This window comes from Argopecten irradians, chromosome 13 (genome assembly GCF_041381155.1).
Source record: "Argopecten irradians isolate NY chromosome 13, Ai_NY, whole genome shotgun sequence".
NCBI classification, from domain to species: Eukaryota; Metazoa; Mollusca; class Bivalvia; order Pectinida; family Pectinidae; genus Argopecten; species Argopecten irradians.
In genome coordinates this window covers 21,388,273-21,407,389 of record NC_091146.1, presented here as the reverse complement: position 1 = coordinate 21,407,389, position 19,117 = coordinate 21,388,273, and the positions used below count along the sequence as shown (strand labels likewise).

The 19,117-nt window shown below is 32.5% G+C and overlaps 1 protein-coding gene and 1 pseudogene across 1 annotated transcript in view; one reads left to right on the top strand and one right to left on the bottom strand.

Moving 5' to 3' along the window:
* The window catches only part of LOC138305885 (mucin-2-like), a 403,923-nt gene that overhangs the window by 315,092 nt on the left and 69,714 nt on the right, over positions 1-19,117 (top strand). The gene's annotated exons all lie outside the window — the stretch shown is intronic.
* Positions 11,950-16,832, bottom strand: LOC138306761 (solute carrier family 23 member 2-like; annotated as a pseudogene).

Genomic DNA, 19,117 nt, shown 5'->3' with positions numbered 1-19,117 from the left:
ATGTTGATGGGTTGACCAATTCAAAATCATTCCAAATTCTACATCGCCCACGCTGACATTCATACACGTGTGGATAGGTTGAACATATATTTACTTGGTATTAGGAAATGAATATATCTGCCCATTGATGTCTACATTAACGTATACATGAATATGATCTGTATATTATCTTCATAATAATCATAATCTGGCTACCTATAAATTATCACTAATATCATCTACAGGGCATTGGTAGCGAATAACGGTATATATTGATTGATAATATTGTAATAGTCGCAGACTAGGTGAAGGATTCGTTAGCGGGGGAGGACATAGCGACGGTTTTTTTCTACAACTGTCACTTCATTCAACGTACAATGACCGTATAGAAATATAAATGAAAAAAATATCCATATTTTATTAATGCAATACCGTAAACATGGTATTTATCGCGGAGGCGGTAATATTCATTGACCGCATTCAGGTATGTTTTTTATAAGTAAATCGTATCAGGAAGTTAACATTAGCGTTATGATGTTCATACAAATGTGTAAATTTTATTGGGGTTATATTGATAATACTCTACTAATGATATACAAATGATATACATATGCACATAAAACAGGAAGTAATTGGTACATAGAAATAAGCGCACGCAAAACATATAAAAATAAGACAACAGCTATACAAATCTTAATGATATAAAATAATATCAAAGCGATTTTTTTCTTTTCTTTAAATAGTTGAAATAGGAATTCATACCACAATTAAACAGGTAATATAAATATGATGGTGTACTTGATTTTGAGCTATTATGAATCAAAGATGGTTATTTGACGTAAATTGTGATCTTACCGGAATTCCACTTAGTGGGGGAGGAGAAATAGGTTCCCATGTAAACCTCTGGCAGTTTTTCGAAACATAATTTTATAGGACCGGGATGGTGTCTAGTTTCATTATATGCTTGTTGACTAATGGGGGTCATATGACGGCCATCTTTGATTTCAGTTATCAAAAATGGCAAAAACCACACTTTCGCTTATACAATCATAGATAGAGAACCAGACAACACACAGAGGCAAATAAACACATTTTTGAATATCGTTGAAAGATGCAGAATAACCACAATAATGACATTACGGCTTTTCAATTTTGTGAAATGGCGGGAAAATAACTTTTCAACTTTTTCACTGAAATCAAAATCAATAAATGAACTGCCCTTCATCTCAGGATGTCACATGTCCAGTATAAGGTCTGTAGGCCTCTTGGTTATTTAGAAGGAGTCGGTTAAAGATTTTTACCTATTTGACCCCTGTGACCTTAAATGAAGGTCAAAGTTATTCATTTGAAACAACTTGGTAGCTCTTCATCCTAGCATGCTATGTTTCAGGACTTTGGAGAAGAAGTTGTTTAAATGGAAAAGTTGACGCCGGACGGAAGACGGACGCCGCCCCACGGCATAAGCTCACTTGCCCGTCGGGCAGGTGAGTTAAAGTAGGTGGTTAGTGTGCCTGATTTTTGTCCCGATACAAATTTTGTTATTTTTCAGCTTTTTTCCTAAAAATTCAAATCCGTTATCTTCACTAAATTGTAAAAAATTAAGACCAATAGGATATGATTCTAAGCTAAAATGCTTATCATTTTCATCTCAGTGAACTTGAAAAAGATTTACAGCATTTGATATAGTAATAGCGAGTTAATTAAAAATATTGAAGTAAAAAAGTGTGAGACTTCACCCCTCTACGTGTAAGAAATGCGCATTTTCACAATGGCCGCCAAATTAGTAATACCTTAAAATTTATGTATAAAAAATTCTACAAGCAATAGAAATTTTTTTGGACATACTTTCCATATGGTAACTTGTTACAAATTGTTATAATTGGTTTTTGAAAATCACAAAAACTCTTTGATTAACGTAGAAACGAGACTTCAACGAGACTGAAACCTCACCAAAGCAGATTCTTAATAGGACATTTCTTCCACCTTACTTCAAGGTAGTATAGTATTTAAAATGAAAATCTTCAAAACTTTGGGGAAAAAATATTCAAAAGGCGTAAGAAGATCTTAAAGGTTTCATGAGATGCATCAATTGGTTTTGAAAGATTTTATCAAATTGACATAAAGTATGTTTTTTTTATAATATTTCATCGAAATTATTAACTTTAATTGTTTTGTCCAAATGATGTGTTAGGCTTTTTAGGATTCAGCAAAATGATTGACCAATTTAAAATATCAATGTTATAAGTTATAAAATATCATGAAACAGTGTATAAATTCTTAATTTCCAATAAAAAAAAATTCAAAGTAATTCTTCAAATTTCTTAACACATTTTTTTCTCGATTAGGTCCGGCGGATATATGTGTGTGATTTCGCGATAGCAATATCACATTGGTATGATCGCCAAAATTTGATCCCTTAAATATTAACAAAATGGTTGTATTATATACGCTGAGAGCAAAATGCATAAGCGCTAAGATTCACGAATATTTCGACCTTTTGCAGAGGTGGAGGGCTTGTAGTAATTTATCCAGACATTTTAAACACTAAGCCACCGCGGTCCTCATATATTCGGTATGCGAAGTAAAGCCGTGTGGGACTAAAAACTATTGTATTACTACCAGTTTAGTAACCGACCATATCACACAACTTAATCACATGTAAAAATAAAAAAAATATTTTGATCACATAATAGTCTTGTTTTTAGAGTTATTGGTAATAAATAGCTGTTGTAATATGTTTCAAGCGGTGATATTTTTAAATATTATAGGTTTTTTTTTTCTTTTCGTTACCTATTTCATGGATGAAGTTATCTATCTAATAACTTTTATATGTTTTTAAAATGGTAAAAAACGAAGAAATCATGCATTACCCTATTTTCTGATATTTCTCATTAAGCAATGACACCTGAAAAGCATACATTAACATGTGGAACATCTAATATCTCTTATTCTGTTCAATAGATCACGACCTAAAATCAATCAGATCAAAATAATCATAACCTTATAGGACCTCTCATTGCTATATGCACTGAGACGCCTTCGACAGAGACCGTTCTTGTGAATGCATTTTCCCCGAGAATTCACCGCACAAAACAAGGTTATGGTAATCTAACATAGAATTCTGACAACTTTGTTGAAAGATGGAATCAGTTTAGACATTATAGGATGATAAATCTACAAGGTGGGAGTCACAGAAGGTGTCAATAGTGATGAAAGACTGCATAACCACGTGTTCTATATATAAATACAGCTGTGTCGACGAAACAGACATCATACTAGTTTATAAAGGTGGTCTAGACATGACCTCATGGTCAGGTCGACACATTATGTGGAAATTGTGACGTCAACTCATCATCGTTTACAGCCGAACTTTATCTGTAAAGTGTCTTTGTATTTAATTCTCCCTATAAGATACATTTGTTGAATGAAATAATTTAGCTACAAAGTGATAAAAAGGCAAGTTTAAAAATCGGTATGTGCGAAAACAAATTAATGTATCTATTGTACAACTTCTGCAAAAATATACATATTTAAATTGAATTATTTGGCATAATAATCACAAATTTTTAATACATCGAATATATATGTGTTTGACTCCTGAAACTCATGGGATGATGACCTGTGATCGCTATTTGCGAATGGACTTTTTTGTTCTGTATCCCATGAGTGGAAGGGGTCATTTTCACATACACAATTTTCAATTAAAAAAACATCGAATAAGCATCAATCTAATTTACAAACTTTGATTATCTAAATCATCTTATAAGTTGTTCAGATACTATAAATTTATATTTAAAATAGAGTATATTTTGTAAATTACATGTATACAATATTAAATGTATCGTGTTTTCTGGGAGAGAATCGGTATCGGCTTAGCCTGTTGTTTGATCCCTTATCATATTTTGTATGAAATCAAATTTGTTGAAATTGAAAATATGCCCAAAACGATTTATGTAAGAGAATAGCACATGCATTGTTGTCATCTAAAAGGTAAATGTTGACATAACCACTCGCATAATTATTATATCAACAAACTGTAATTGTATTAATGACTTTAACACTTTTCTTTCGGTTGCTATTTAATTTCGCGGATTTCGCGACCCAAGTAAATACGCAAAACTTTACCTTCGCGCTTTAATATTTATACATCACTTATATTGAAAATGTGAATGTCCATTAAATTGGTAAATTCGTGAATATTTATCTTCGCAAACTTGTTTCGAAATAAAAATTGCGAAATTTTGAAGCCTCGAAAGAAAGCCTCTGCCCTTGTGGGTAAGTATTGATTTTTAAGAAAATGACGTGAATTGCGGTCACAAAATAATGACGTCACTATAAATACCTACCCGGAAGGCAGCTAACTCTGTAATATGCAAAGATGAAATACATTAGTTTATCGTGTCTGACATTCTATTATAATATGACTGAAGGCAAGGTCTTAAAGGGCGCAGCCAGATGTTTCAGTAACCATTAATTATGCAATGGTAAAAAGTTCAATTTATGAAAATAACGGAGCCGAATTTTCTGCTTATTTTTATGCATATATCTCACTCTATCCTTGGCCCAAAACCCCCTTTTGAGAAGGAAATCCACATAAAAGAGAGAAGAAATGTTTATTTTCGTAACAGATATTCCGTTTTAGGTCAGCTGATTATATTGGAAGGTGGTCTATCACTTGAACGCTTGCAAATAAAGAGCAATATTCGTCGGATCATAAAAGCGTTTGAACCGCTCGATTATACATTGAGCTGACTTGAAAGCATCGGATTCACGCTGATGGGATTTTTTACAGTGGGTAAAAAAGGCAACTACAAACTGAAGCTGTCATTGTGTAGGATTGAATTTTGAATATTGTGTTTTTTCTTATATTTTCATGTATGTGTTACCTTAGAAGTGCTTCGAATTTCGTGCCCTACGAGCAAGAAGGGCTGCGCCCTTATAATTTTATAATACAATAGAACCCTTATCATTTTATAATAAGATAGAATGACAGACACGACTAAATATGGACAGATGGGTGACTTGATGATTAAAAATTCTCTCTGTAATCAAATAAAATCATTATGCCAATAAAAGGGTATACGACCTACACAAAGTAAATGTATAGTCACGTGCATTTTTATCCAGGTTACAACTACAGAATATGTTATTATCATTATCATTGTTGTAAGTTTTTTCTATAAAAGGTGCCGTAATGAACGGTAATAACAGGACGCCATGTTGACTTCAAGTGGACGAAAATAAAAACTAACATTATGTGTTCGTGCGTAAATCATATGACGAACAGAGACCAAAATACGAAGTCTACATTAAGTGTTAGTGGTGAATAATCGGATTTTACTTCAGATCCTTATTCTCATCCATGTTCATAGAGAAAGAGGTTGAAGAAGTAACTTGTATTTTATTACGATTTTGGTGGTGAAAGTCGGTAATACGCATGGCCAAAGTATGCACCCTTGATGAATTCCTGTGGAAAGCCAGAAGATTGTTAATTGTCGGCATGACACAGTTACCTACAGAGGAACCCATGAACCATATTAAGTACTTAGTAACATTATGACCCTATACAATCCCTGGTCAACAAGAGCCGTGAAAAGTTTGACAGTGATGGGTAGCCGTCAATCATTAAGTTGACTCTGATTACCTATTTCTATGACGTCATTATATCTATATATATCTGCCTATATCCTTGTTTGAAATATCCAAAATCTAACAATAAATTCGATGAAATCGGAACAAAATGAAAATATGAAACAAATTTTTTAGTCAATTTTTTTATTAATGTAAAAGGAACATAGAGCTAAGAGTTTTCCTATTGCACAGCTGCAATGTTGAAATATTCATGCTGAGGGATATATACATATATAAATATATACACCTCGTGTCATAAATAATGGGAAGTAAGAGACCCTTGGTAACCGACTGAACACTGACGGTGTCAGTTTTATTGGTAAAGAACAGTTATAAAATAATAACATAACGCACCATCTGTGAAACAAGTGCGCGTATGACAATAAATTAAGGGACAAATGACAAATGATTGTGAGAAGCATACATATACAAATGTATTAGTATTGTGTATAAATTATCATGTAATTGGCTCTTTTTGTCTCGACCTATCAAACTTTCAGGTAGGGAGCATCGAGTACAGAAACCGGTTTGGACACTTGCTTCGATTCCTATCTTCAGTTGTATATGTTCTTAAAATAGAATATATCCATTGTGCATCACGTCGCAGAGTAGAACGAATATACGTACCCGGCCTACTATACCTTTCGGCCGGGTACGAATTGGTCCCTATGTGTCCTAGTGGAGCGGTGCCTATGAAAATTACTCGGGCACAATTTTCTATACTTTTTGTAGGTTTCCAAGTATTTTGTGTGTATACAAATTTTAAAATATTATTTTTGTTGAAAATAAACATAACTATCATTCTTAATATCTACCGTATCGCTCACAAAACGTCAAATTCATATTTTGTAGACTTGCTGTATAAATTCACTGCGGAAAGGTCTTCATATGTGTGTATGTAAAACAAAATATCTCGCTGAGAATTTGATATTTTATATGGTTCAGTTTTATTTCCTAGTAGGTAAGCGATGTAAAACAAGTACGATAAAATGCATGCAAACGTTTAAATAATGGTTTGTATAACTATTACTTTGCTCCATTAGCAGTAATAGACACCAATTGTAGCTCTAAAGACGACAACATTTTCTGTCTAAAAGTCTTTTGAGCTACAACATTGCAGCTAGTCGCAGAGAGGCTTTAAGTTAACAGTTCTTGACAAAATATGACAACTACAAGAAACTACAAGAACGTGGTTTTGAAGGATTTAAAATCATTTTTAAAACTTCATCGAAGAAAATTTCGCAAAAGTCTGAAACTGTAGCTGCTTATAATAATATTTAAAACAAACTTTTGTGTTTTCATATCAAATTCCTCGTTTATTTATACTTTTATAAGATATAATTTTAACAAAAGCATGTACACTGTGTGTTTTCTACAAATCATTGCATTTTTGCATTGCATAAACATTATGTTTGATTATACAAAATATTTATTTAAACAAAAAAAAATGGTCAACGGGCCATGTTATTTTATAACAACTAGAATAATAATGAGTGATAGTTATTCATGATTCAAAGCACTGTAAAAAATATTAAGTTAATTTTGACATCAAAGCGGTAGGCGTTAGGTTACTTTTTGACTTTAAATAAATATATTCGTTCCCTGCTACGTTCATATTACCGTATATGCAGTCAAAATGAAAAATCGCTCCTTTTATCTAAACTCCATTTTTGGTTTTATTTTTACAAAGCTAGTAACAACGGTTGCTAGAGTAAACATACTGCATTTATGCTAATGTATACGCAATAAGACTTAACAAAGCCAAATAAGAGACAGATATAAATATATATGTATATCTATGTATACATCTTCTAAAGATCTCTGCAGTTAACGATATAATTGATATAAATGTATTTTACCCGAGCGATTTGATACGAATAATATCTAAATGGTCTATAGTTTGATTATGTTTCGTCAATCAACTAAATCGTTTTTGTGCATATATATAATACATCAAATTAGTAAACCATAAAGGAATACAAAATATAGTGTTTGTAACAATTTAATGATTTTTTTTGGCCATCAGCTAATAAAACAAAATATATATATATTTATGTATTATGTAGTAATAACCTTGGTATATAGCCATAACAAGAAATACTCCAAATATGTTTATTTCAATCATATTTGTTGTAACAAACATTAAGATTGACTTAAACAATCATCTATAAACGATCAAATGATGTCGTTTATAAAATACTGAAATAAAGTTATAAGAACTCAACGTAAATTATTATGTCAAAGTAAAATTGCTGATTGAATTTTGGTCCTATTCTTTGCTGCAAATTTTGCCGAATATCTTTTCATTTACATAATGAGAAGATATTCAGTACAATATGCACTAAGAATAGGACCAGAATGTGGGTCGTAAATTCATTCAGCTATTTTACTTCGACAGTATAATTTACTTTGAAAAAAAATTAATGTGTTTATAAAGGTGTCAGAGAATATTGGTTCTTCAAGAAATCTGAAATTACTCTGTATACAATACTAATAAATAAGAATTATATATAATAATATATAAAAGAATGTCAGGTTTTGGATAACAATACTACAGTATTACATATGTTTTGTAAGATAAGATAAATATCATCTTCGCCAATTACAAGAACAAGGCCATACAATAAATAACACATAGCATCGTCAATTATCTATCATATTATATTAAGGACTCTTTCATATGTGGACATGAAGGATAGGGATATTCTACCCCAGGGTTTTACAACATTTTGTGATTCCGATATGATCCCGATGGTATATCCACGTATGAAAGAGTATTTTTCTATCATACCTCGACGTTTTATTGCAATTTTACTACTATGATTTTCCGCCATTTTGAAATAAATAAAAAAAACGCGACCGCAAGTTAATTCACCGTATATAAAGATCGCATGATATTTTCAACGTAAATTCCTACGTTTATATCGTTTAAAGTACATCATAAACGATACTATATATCATAATCGATACTCATTATTTGAACAAAAGTTGGTGTTTAATCGTGTATATTTTTATGTCTAATTAACACAAAAATATATAAAATAATTTTTTTTGCCTATGGTGCTTGTGCAATTAGTACTGCATTCCATATAGGACACAGCAACGTTTTTTTTCGAGACGCAATTGAACATTTTTGATATTTGTATCTTGAAGTAAAACTAGAAGTTCAAACTTTTCAATGGTGGTAATGGTGATAAGAAAGTAGCATTTGTAACTGAAGAAAAATACTAATTCATCTGCTCCTGATTTTGATAGAGAAAAAATATCCTTTGTCAACTATGGATAAGCTTTAAATAAAATCAGTGAGAAATTAGCGCTACTACACAGAAACCAGTCATATAAATACATTTATGAATGAGACCCTGTTATTATATAATAGTATTTCTTTACATGAACATGATGAAGAGTAGATTATACTTTGTAGAAAGACATCACAGAAAGAGTAACACGTAACATTTCCTAGCATTTCGTTTCGCCATAAAATGTTTCGTCAATACGTTATCTTGTTTGGCTTTGCTTATTAGAGTTATCTGCCCTTCCGTACAGGTTTCGATTGTGATATCATTATTTTATTTTGTTACCAAAATTACCGGTTTTTTCCTACAAAATAGGCTAACCAACAATTGACATCATAATCAATTACTACCTGTACGAACATATAACTTTCTTATATACACACACAGAACAAGACAATCGCATGGACACCACGAGGCATAACTGTTTTCCAATTGGAATCATTCTATTCAAGCTTTCTCTATATCATTCGACTGTGGCTTTTCATGCGTCTGGTAGTAGGGCTGTAGGAATGGAATATACCGTAGACATGGCAACCGTCTTTGTAGATCCCCGATCAAAGGGAGATAATAAATCTCAATACTCTCGTCTCTCTCATACGCTTGACGGCCATTGCCGATCAGTTCCTCTGTCTGAGAGTTCATTCGCCCCAGATCCTTACTTGTCCGGACTATATCGCTTACGGAATGCACAGGGAACTCCTCGCTTTGGGAGGTCAGTCCGCGCTCCGCATCAGTTCCTGGAAATATAAGAATGAAAAAAATAATTAATATAAATATATGTTATTTTTATTCGTTTTTTATTCTTCTTTTACAATTAACGAGTTATATCAATCTGATTCAAATAAGATCCTTATTATCACTGTTTCAGAGGATCCTATAAAAGTGAAACGAAATGATGATAAGGATATGTAATTCAACTGTCTGCACCGTCATAAACAGCAATATGTAAATGCATTGTACAATACAATACATAACTTAGGAATTGATAGCATCCTCGATATTCCAGGGGTTATTAACACTGTCGTTGTATTCACCTCTGGACTCTGTCATCGTACAACTGAAGGCTATGTGTGCGGCAACAGAGGATACAGTTAATTTGGTAATATGATGTATACCAAGAAAATTAAATAAATGTACACAGTGCGGCTTTGATGTTGGATGACGCTGTTTGAAGTTTCTGCACAGGTATGTAATTGGTTGTTGATGATAATAACCCCTGGAATACCGTAGCGAACGGATTGATAGGTACTCTGACGTTTCTGTATGAAATCTGCATACTTAAAATCACATCATATTTTATTATATGTATTTTTTTAAATGTATGTTATTTATTTAATGCGCTCTGGGATCTTTACTAGTCCTTTATGTAACCAAGTTGTTCCACATATTCCAATTGCATATCAAACAATATATTTATCATAACATGTTATCATATACAATTTTACAATTAGTGTATAACATTTGTATCAGTAGGCCTGTTTGGAAATATGAATTATGTTTTCAGACCTTTCAGTACATTGAAACAGAACGGTTCTGAAAAGATTGATGAATGAGTAGACTTGCATATAGAATTTTTTCATAACATTTAATTAACTACTATTTAAATCTTCATACCTCCTTTATCGATAAACTTATAAAACAAATATTGAAATCGTTATCTTATTCATGTTAAAGGCCTAATAGCTTCCCGGGACAAGAATTAAATGAAAATACACATCAATGGTATAAGGCACCAAACAAGTACAGGATTTTCTGTGTAATCTATGTTAACAATGAATGTTTTTCCGATCTTCTTTTATACATTCTTCTCTGCATGTATGTGGAATGACTTTGATGAAGCGTCTTAAACTTGTTTCGTGAACACCTCACCAACAGCCTAAATTGTATCTGTGGTGTGAGAGTGCCTATAATGTTTTCTTCCAATGTAATAAATATTCGAATTGCAATAAACAAAACAAATGTTTTTCCATCTGGAAAAATTAAAATTAGAGGTATTTAATCAAATTGTTCAGATGTTCAGAAAGTGATTGTAGGTGTAGTATTAACGAAAACTTTGCAATTTTATAAAAATATCAATCTCGTTTTATATTTCCATTAAAAGATAAGACTATTTGTAAAAGGTAGTGGGCCTTTAACGTGATGACGCCATGATGCACTATTACCTCGTACGGTGTTGTCCAGGAAGATAGAGATGATACATCCTACCATCATCGGAGTTCCCAGCACCAGGTCTATAATATTATTCCATTGTTCTGAACCTATAAATAGAACATTAATATGTCATGTCTATTTGTCTTAGTTTAAGTTTTATTAGTTTAACGTCCTATTAACAGCCAGTGTCATGAAAGGAGGAGCCAGGTTTGTTGGTGGAGGAAATCTGGAGTCCCCGGAGAAAAACCAACGACAAGCGGCCAGTACCCGGCTACTGCCCCACATTGGATTCGAACGCGGGACCCAGAGGTAGAGGGTTTGTGGTAATATGTTGAGACATCTTAAAAAACTCGAAAACCACGGCCCCTCAAGTCGATTAGATTATTTCATTGCTCTGAATCTATGAATAGAACATCAATATCATAAGTCTACAATGTTATTCTATTGTTCTGAACCTATAAAAGAATATTCCATATAGTTCTATGTAGCCCACTGAATCGTACTACCGTAACAAAGTTTATAGTTTAGTTAGTTTAACGTCATATTAACCGTCAGTGTCATGTAGTAAGGACATGGCAGGTTTGCTAGTGGGGGAAAATCTGAGTATCAGGAGAAAAACCACCGACCAGTGGTTATTACCTTTCAACTGCCCTACAGGCGATGCGCTTGTGGTAATATGTCGGGATATCAAACCTCGGCCACCGCGGCCCCACTACCAAAACAAACCTCAACGGCAACATACTATCATATTATATACTGATGTAAGTTTTTTGAAGCCACAAATTAGTAATAGTAACCTTATCTTACATTATCATAAGCCAAGCCGTAAAATTCCTATCCTAAGATCACAGTACTAAACAAACATTTTCGATGAACTATGCAAAATGTGGCTTTAAATACTTGTGTTTTGCTCCAGATATTACGACAGGTATACATCCATATACCAGTGTTAGATATACTAATAACCTGTATCAATGGCCCCCTTGTTGTTCTTTAACCAATCTGAGATAACAATTGCTCCAAACACTGAAGTTCCAATTATGGAGATGTTTCTCGATGACGTCAGATCAACAGATCGGAGAGCAGATACACCGATTCCGACTATAATTCCAAATCCAACCAACGAGACTCCGCCCACTACCGGTTCCGGTATGGATGACATAACTGCTCCCATCTTCCCAACCACGCCCATTAACATGGCAAGTATTCCCGCCAAAACAAGCACATATCGACTTCCAACCTGTCAAACACAAAACAACTAAGATATATCATATACTGTAAATTGTTTTATTGTATATTTCGAAGAATGCAAATTTCAAATCCAGTTGACAATTTCGTTCTGAATAATTTCAGACAACACGAAATCATGTTAAAATCTGATATATATAGTTATGCTTTTAAAGTAATGCCAAATTATTGTCTATTGTGTTAATATATATCAAAGAATTATAAGAAAAAGAAATAAATAAAATATATACAATTAATCTATCTTAAGCGCGTCAACAAGTTTTTATGTTTTCAGGAATGTCAAAACTTGAAAGTTCACAAAACCACAAATTGCAGCGATAATATGTCTAAACATTTAAGAATATTATTATTTTCCCCCTCACATTTGATATTAATAGACTTAAATTTATATGAAACAGTATAATTATATTGTTGTGTATGTAATTGCAAAACCATTGCATATCTGATAATTTTTATGAGTAAAACGACATACTAAAATCATCAGGTAACATTGGATGCAATGGATGGAACGCTAGGTGAATATATAGTGAAGTGGAAAACATGCATAATGTATTTTTTAAATGTTGATCAAGGCAAATGACCTCTTTGATTCAAGTTTTATTATTTCAATTTTGTAACATGGGAGACAACCATAAATGAGATTAGATGTTAATATATAACTATGTAACAAAGAAATAACATGATATAAACATAAGCTATGTAATATGAAAACCTGTCAGATGATGATACAACTATGTAACAAAGAAGCAACCTATCTTATATCAGGTCTTCTCATAACATCTCAAGCTATGTAACAAGGAGACCTTTCAATGATTATCTTTCACTGATGAGAGGGTTTGTTTAAAAAATATAAGGAAGAATGGAAGATAATAAATTTGTTTATAACAATGCAGCAACGTAGACAACCTTTTTAATGCCATATATTGGTATGTAACAAGAGAGAGATAAACTTTGTGATATGAATGTTTGTTAAAATTTGTGACGTGATGTCTTATTTATAACAACAAGTAGACAACTTTTATGATGTGAGTCTTGTTTACAATTATGCGACAAGAGAGACAACCTTTGTTATGCCCGGTATAGCAGCAGATACGCTGTACGTAGAAGTGGCATGGCCTATCCCCACAGCTCCAGACATGAAACTAAGAAGTCCCTCGATAAGTATTCCTCTGGGAAAACGACAAAATGATTACATTAATAGGTTATTTTTTTTTAAATAAAGGGGTTGAGGTTCACGACAAGTAATTGGCATCTAACTGGATATTTCTTTCCAACGTGTATTGCCATATATTGCGGTTAAAATACAATAATATTTCATATGGATGTTTTAGCTAACGGAAATAGATATTTAACAATATCATTTGTTTATTTGTCTTGTGTGACAACATTTGCAAAATAAAAGCAGAAAATATAACAAGTATTCAAATTTTGACAAAAAATGAAAAATACAACAAATTACACCTTTCTTTAACAGCGTTACAGCTGTAATTGAATATCAGTCTTGGGGGGTTATTTCAGTATTCACATAATTTAATGTTTACCTGTTAATTGCGTGATTCGGTGGTGGCTCAGCGTTACAAGATTCCGCCACAGCAAAGTAGTCCCCGACAGATTCTATAGCGGAAGCGATGAAAGCAAACAAAAAGCCCAAGAAGATCGGGACATTGATCTTTGGATATCCGAATTGTCCTTTAGTTGATGTAGAAAAATAGACAGATAAATCAAGCTGATCAAGGTATATTGATATATATGTTTAATTATTATTGTAACGAGCATTGTCATTGGATCCGTTTATAAAGGTAAATATGACGCCGCCATTTGTAAAGTCGCTTCTTATTGGCTTATACAACGGCGTATCGATTTCATAGAATAAATCCCAACTGGATTTTGAAGAGATTGTCTGTTGTAGAATGAATTATAAGAATTATTTTGAATAGATTGTTCAATTTATGTACACCCAGATCTTGTGTTATATCTCCATATAATTTTACAAATTTATTCAAGTTAATCTTTAAATAACAAGTTTGGTCGAGACAGAAAACTTAAGAATAATTAAGAATAAACCTCATATCGCATAAGGTTGATTTAACATGAAATGTTTGATGGACTTTACCTGGATACGGTAGAAAGAACCACGGTGTTTCCCGGATGATGTCGCCGCGTGCATCTGTTCTGGCGCGATATGTAGGGTCACTGGGGTCATTCGGGAAGAAGTCTGTCATGGTGAGTATCAAACATAGAACCCAACACACTGCTGCACTGAGTGGAATCTGGAAATGAAAAGAATTTCAAAAAATAACAATCACGGCCAGTTGAGACCCCCATTACCACATTACAATAATCTGAAACTCTCAAATCATTTAAAGAGGTACTCGAAATTTAAGATTCGCTGTTTGAGGTTTTCCTCCAAAATATAGTTTTACCATCAGTTTTCTTTGATTTCTGATTTCCTTCCTAAAGCATGTTTGAATAAGGATATTGTAAGATATGACAGTGTGACACATACTTAGAACGTATTAAGTTTGGTGTAATTATTCAATAATGACGAAGGTAAAAACAAAACAAAAAACAATTTATAATACTGTACTATGTTAACCTCCGCATGGTTTCGTTGTCTGAAAATGTAACTGCTGTGCTGAACCGAAGAATAATAACTTTGCAAGCTTTCCTTCAGAGAATCATTAAAGAAAGTGTACTTTATAAGCGATAATATTAATCCTTGCTCAAATTCTTTAAATGATGTATTTTGTTTCATGTCTAAAATAAAACAATGATTTTCTAAATTTCTTACAACTAAAAAAGACGAACGCATTTCGTCAGTTCGCATAGTCTCTAAGTTACTAACGCCCTACTAATAAAATTATATTATAAATATCATATGTGCTTTTATAATGTGGAAATGGCGTATAGATATGCATTATAAAAAGAGCTTTTTCAACAAGAAAAAAGGCATTTTAAACGTTAACATGGATATTTTCAAGTTAATACATGTACAAAATATTACGTGTTTCGCGACCTTTCGTCTACAGAGCGTCAATTTCACATTCGCTTAAATTTCACGTGTACAGTGTGACATTTTATGTCGTCACAAGTTTTGAAAATATTTTAAATATGCACTCAATGCCTCCGACAATAATATGTAAGACCTAGACATCTTTCCTAGTAAAAGGCGTCTGTCCATAAAGTTGACGGCGATATGGCTATTGCTTTTATTTTTCATTCAACTAATAACTGCGCAATTGAAAGGCACATGGACAAGAAAGTATCGTGAAATCCATAAATTTCGTAGGGGTTTAATTTTCCTGGTTGTCATCAATGATTGATCCGAGTTGACGAAATTGACATCAATACGGAATACGGTCGTAGTTCAGTTTCATATAAGTTGATTTATTTCTTATTCCACACAAAGTAATATAAGTAAAATAAAAAGAGTAATAGTACCATTGTAAACCCTTATCACCGAATTGGAATATGCCTTTGATCAATTATCGTTCAGACAAATTTAATCATATACTGTAAAAGTGAAGGCATTTGAATTTTTGCGAACAAGCCAATTTATTGTTCGCTGACCGGTTCAAAGCCAGTTTTGCGCTAAGCGTTGATTGCGCCCATTATAAAACTTCTATCGATACCTACTGACATGATATCAAAAATAGGAATTTTAGTCCTGATCTCCATGGTTTCCTGGCGACGACAGCAGGTCTGTTTGGGAAGGGGGACTCGGACATGGGACAGATAGAATGCAAACAACATCATTAGAACCGCACATCTGTAAAGAAAATCATAAAATATCAATATTTATCGATATTCAACCATATAGAATTGGTCATAATTTATAAATAATAGACCTTTGGTGATGTCAAGATGGTGTTATAATGTCCTGTTTTCGTTCCGTGTTATAATAGAAAATGCCGTGAAGACAAACAACATAATTAGAGCCGTACATCTGTAAAACAATCATATCACATGTCTTTATCGATATTCTTTATCTATAAATACAAATACATAATAAAAGACCTTTGGTGAGGTCAATATGGTGTTTTACTGTCCTGTTTCCGTTTCGTGTTATAATTAGAGCTGTACCTGTAAAACAATTATAACAATCTTTATCGTTTCCTGTTTCCGTTTCGTGTATTAATATAAACTTGGTCCCGAAATTCTTCACTGTATAACGTTACTAACATACCCATGTCTAAATCGGAGTTTTATGAATCAAAGTTTTTAATGTATCGAACCTTTTTCATATATCATTTGTTAAGAACCAGAGAAATTGACACTCAATGATTGAACAATTTAGTTTACCTGTACAGATCACTACACAGGTATTCGCATATATTCATTATTTACTTACAGTAGAGCTACTGGCCAGTAACAGCTGCTGTACATAGCCGGAATTGGATGAAGCGATATACCGACAAGAGTTATCGTTACTGCAATGGAAATAGGGCTAACAAATCTCAGCAGTGTTCCCATCATTCCTGTGGCTCCAAGAAATATCTCTACGAGTGATGCTAGCATGAGAGATCCCTGCAGCTTAAATGACAAACAAATTAATCTTTTACGACCCTATAATGACGTTTTTATTAAAAATGCGATCTTCAATACGAAAACATGAAATATTGTTTAATTTCCATTTCGAAAATTATTGCTATATATTTTAGATTTGTTTGTCCTTCCAATTTTATTAACAGAAATTCTGTGAAATAACATACTTTATACGGTTAATACAGTTTCAACTGAATCAACTACCAAATCTGCTAGAGGCAGTTACCGTATCGAAACAACAATATGATGAAGACTAATTTTTGAGAAGCTAATTATTCAATGTTACGTTGTTTTAAATGGATATCAATTCCATGAAACAGTGTTTCGGTAAAGTTCCAATGTTTAATTAAATTTACTATTTCTCTAGTATCTCTATTTATTTTTGAATTTGCTTAATCAAATATTGCAAAGAATTTTCAGTGCTAACTCATTATGATTAATGTTCTTCAATTCATTGACATCAATCTACTTAAACATGCTACACCGCTGAAAAATGGTATTTTTCACTATCAAAACAGGAGCAGACGATTTAGTATTTTTCTTCAGTTACAAAAGTTACTTACTTTACATCATTACTACCATTGAAAAGTTTGAGCTTCTAATTTTACTTTAAGTTAAAATATGAAAAATAATTAATTGCATCCCGAAAAAATTCCGTGGCACTATATCCTATATAGAATGAAGTACTGATTGCGCATGCACCAAAGGCAAGACAAATTATTTTATATTATTTTTTTGTGTTAATTAGACATATATATACGCGATTAAACACCAATTATTGTTCAAATGATGAATGTCATTTATGCACTGTCTGCGGTGGAGCATCTTTAATAATGATGTGGAAATAAGAATAAAATACTTTATTAAATTAAGTATTTTTGTTACTTCGTTAATTCGTGAGTAAACAAGTTGTTGTCTTTCCAAATTTCCCATGGGGATGCTCTCGTTTGAAAATAAAGTCGCCGTTCTGTTGGTAAAGTTCGCTGATGATCCTGATGTGTTGTAGAAAACTCTTGTAAAGTTCGCTGGTGTGTGACTGACATTGGGCAATACTGATTGTTGGGCTGTGGAATAAGAAACTTCATTTGACACAGATATGACAACTTATAACGGCCCTCGCCACACGTATTATATAACAAACTTTGTATAGGCGATATATACTATTTACAGAACAAATACGTTTTAATAAAAGAAATACATAGAAAACAAAAGATATAGCGAACGAAGAACACAAGTAGAAACATAAAGATATAATAAGACTGATAATACTAAAAGGTTCAATAGGATTTGAATAAGTATACACTTATCATATTTATCTATTGCATGACACGAACTATCTACACTTTTTCACAATTTTCGACAATTTTCTACAATTTTGTTTCACAATTTTCCAAAAAAATTACACGAATTTACACAATTTTCATTATCTGATTATTTGAAATGATTGATTCATGGAACGCATATTTCATTTTTTAGTATTAGAAATTTCATCGAATAAAAACTGGAAAAGTTGTTGTTTGAAACTACGATTGTAGATGGCTGATAATATTACGCATTGGTATTTTATTTAAGACAAAGTAATTCACCACAAAAATATGCTACAAGAGGTTATAAATATATCCATCATCTTATTATTTAATGAAATATTGAAGACACTTAGATCAACAGTATCGAATCCAGACAGCCAAGATGCCTAAAATCTCATTGATAAGTTGTGCATAATTCTGTTATTTCAACAAAAGATATGTCAATGTCAATCTGACTAAAATACAGATCCTCATAACCAATTCGTTCAATAGAGAATCTGACAACATCCCATAAGGGGTCAGGTTCGGATGACCTTTATATCACGTGTTCTTCAGATAAATCATTTCCTACATTCAACTGAAAACGCTATTTCGTTCTAGTATACATATACAATTAGCTTTGTTTTACTCTTTGGGCGAAATGACTATGTACACGAAAATAAATCTGACAGATTTTCAAACAATTTTGTTCACTTAAATTCACTGTCAAAATTTTTTGCAGACAGCAATTTGATTGGTCATTTCAAAAGGTCTCCTTGTCCCTAGGGTTTCCTCATGGGATTTTCTCAGATCCTCTTATCAAACGTTGTGATAATAAGGATCTGCATTTTAATCAGATTGTAGATATGTTTAAATAATAAATCAATAAAACAAACAATAATTTGTTATTGCTACATTTATATGAATCAGAAAATGTAATGATGGCCGCAGGTACAATTTTAACTAACCTGATTGTTCGTT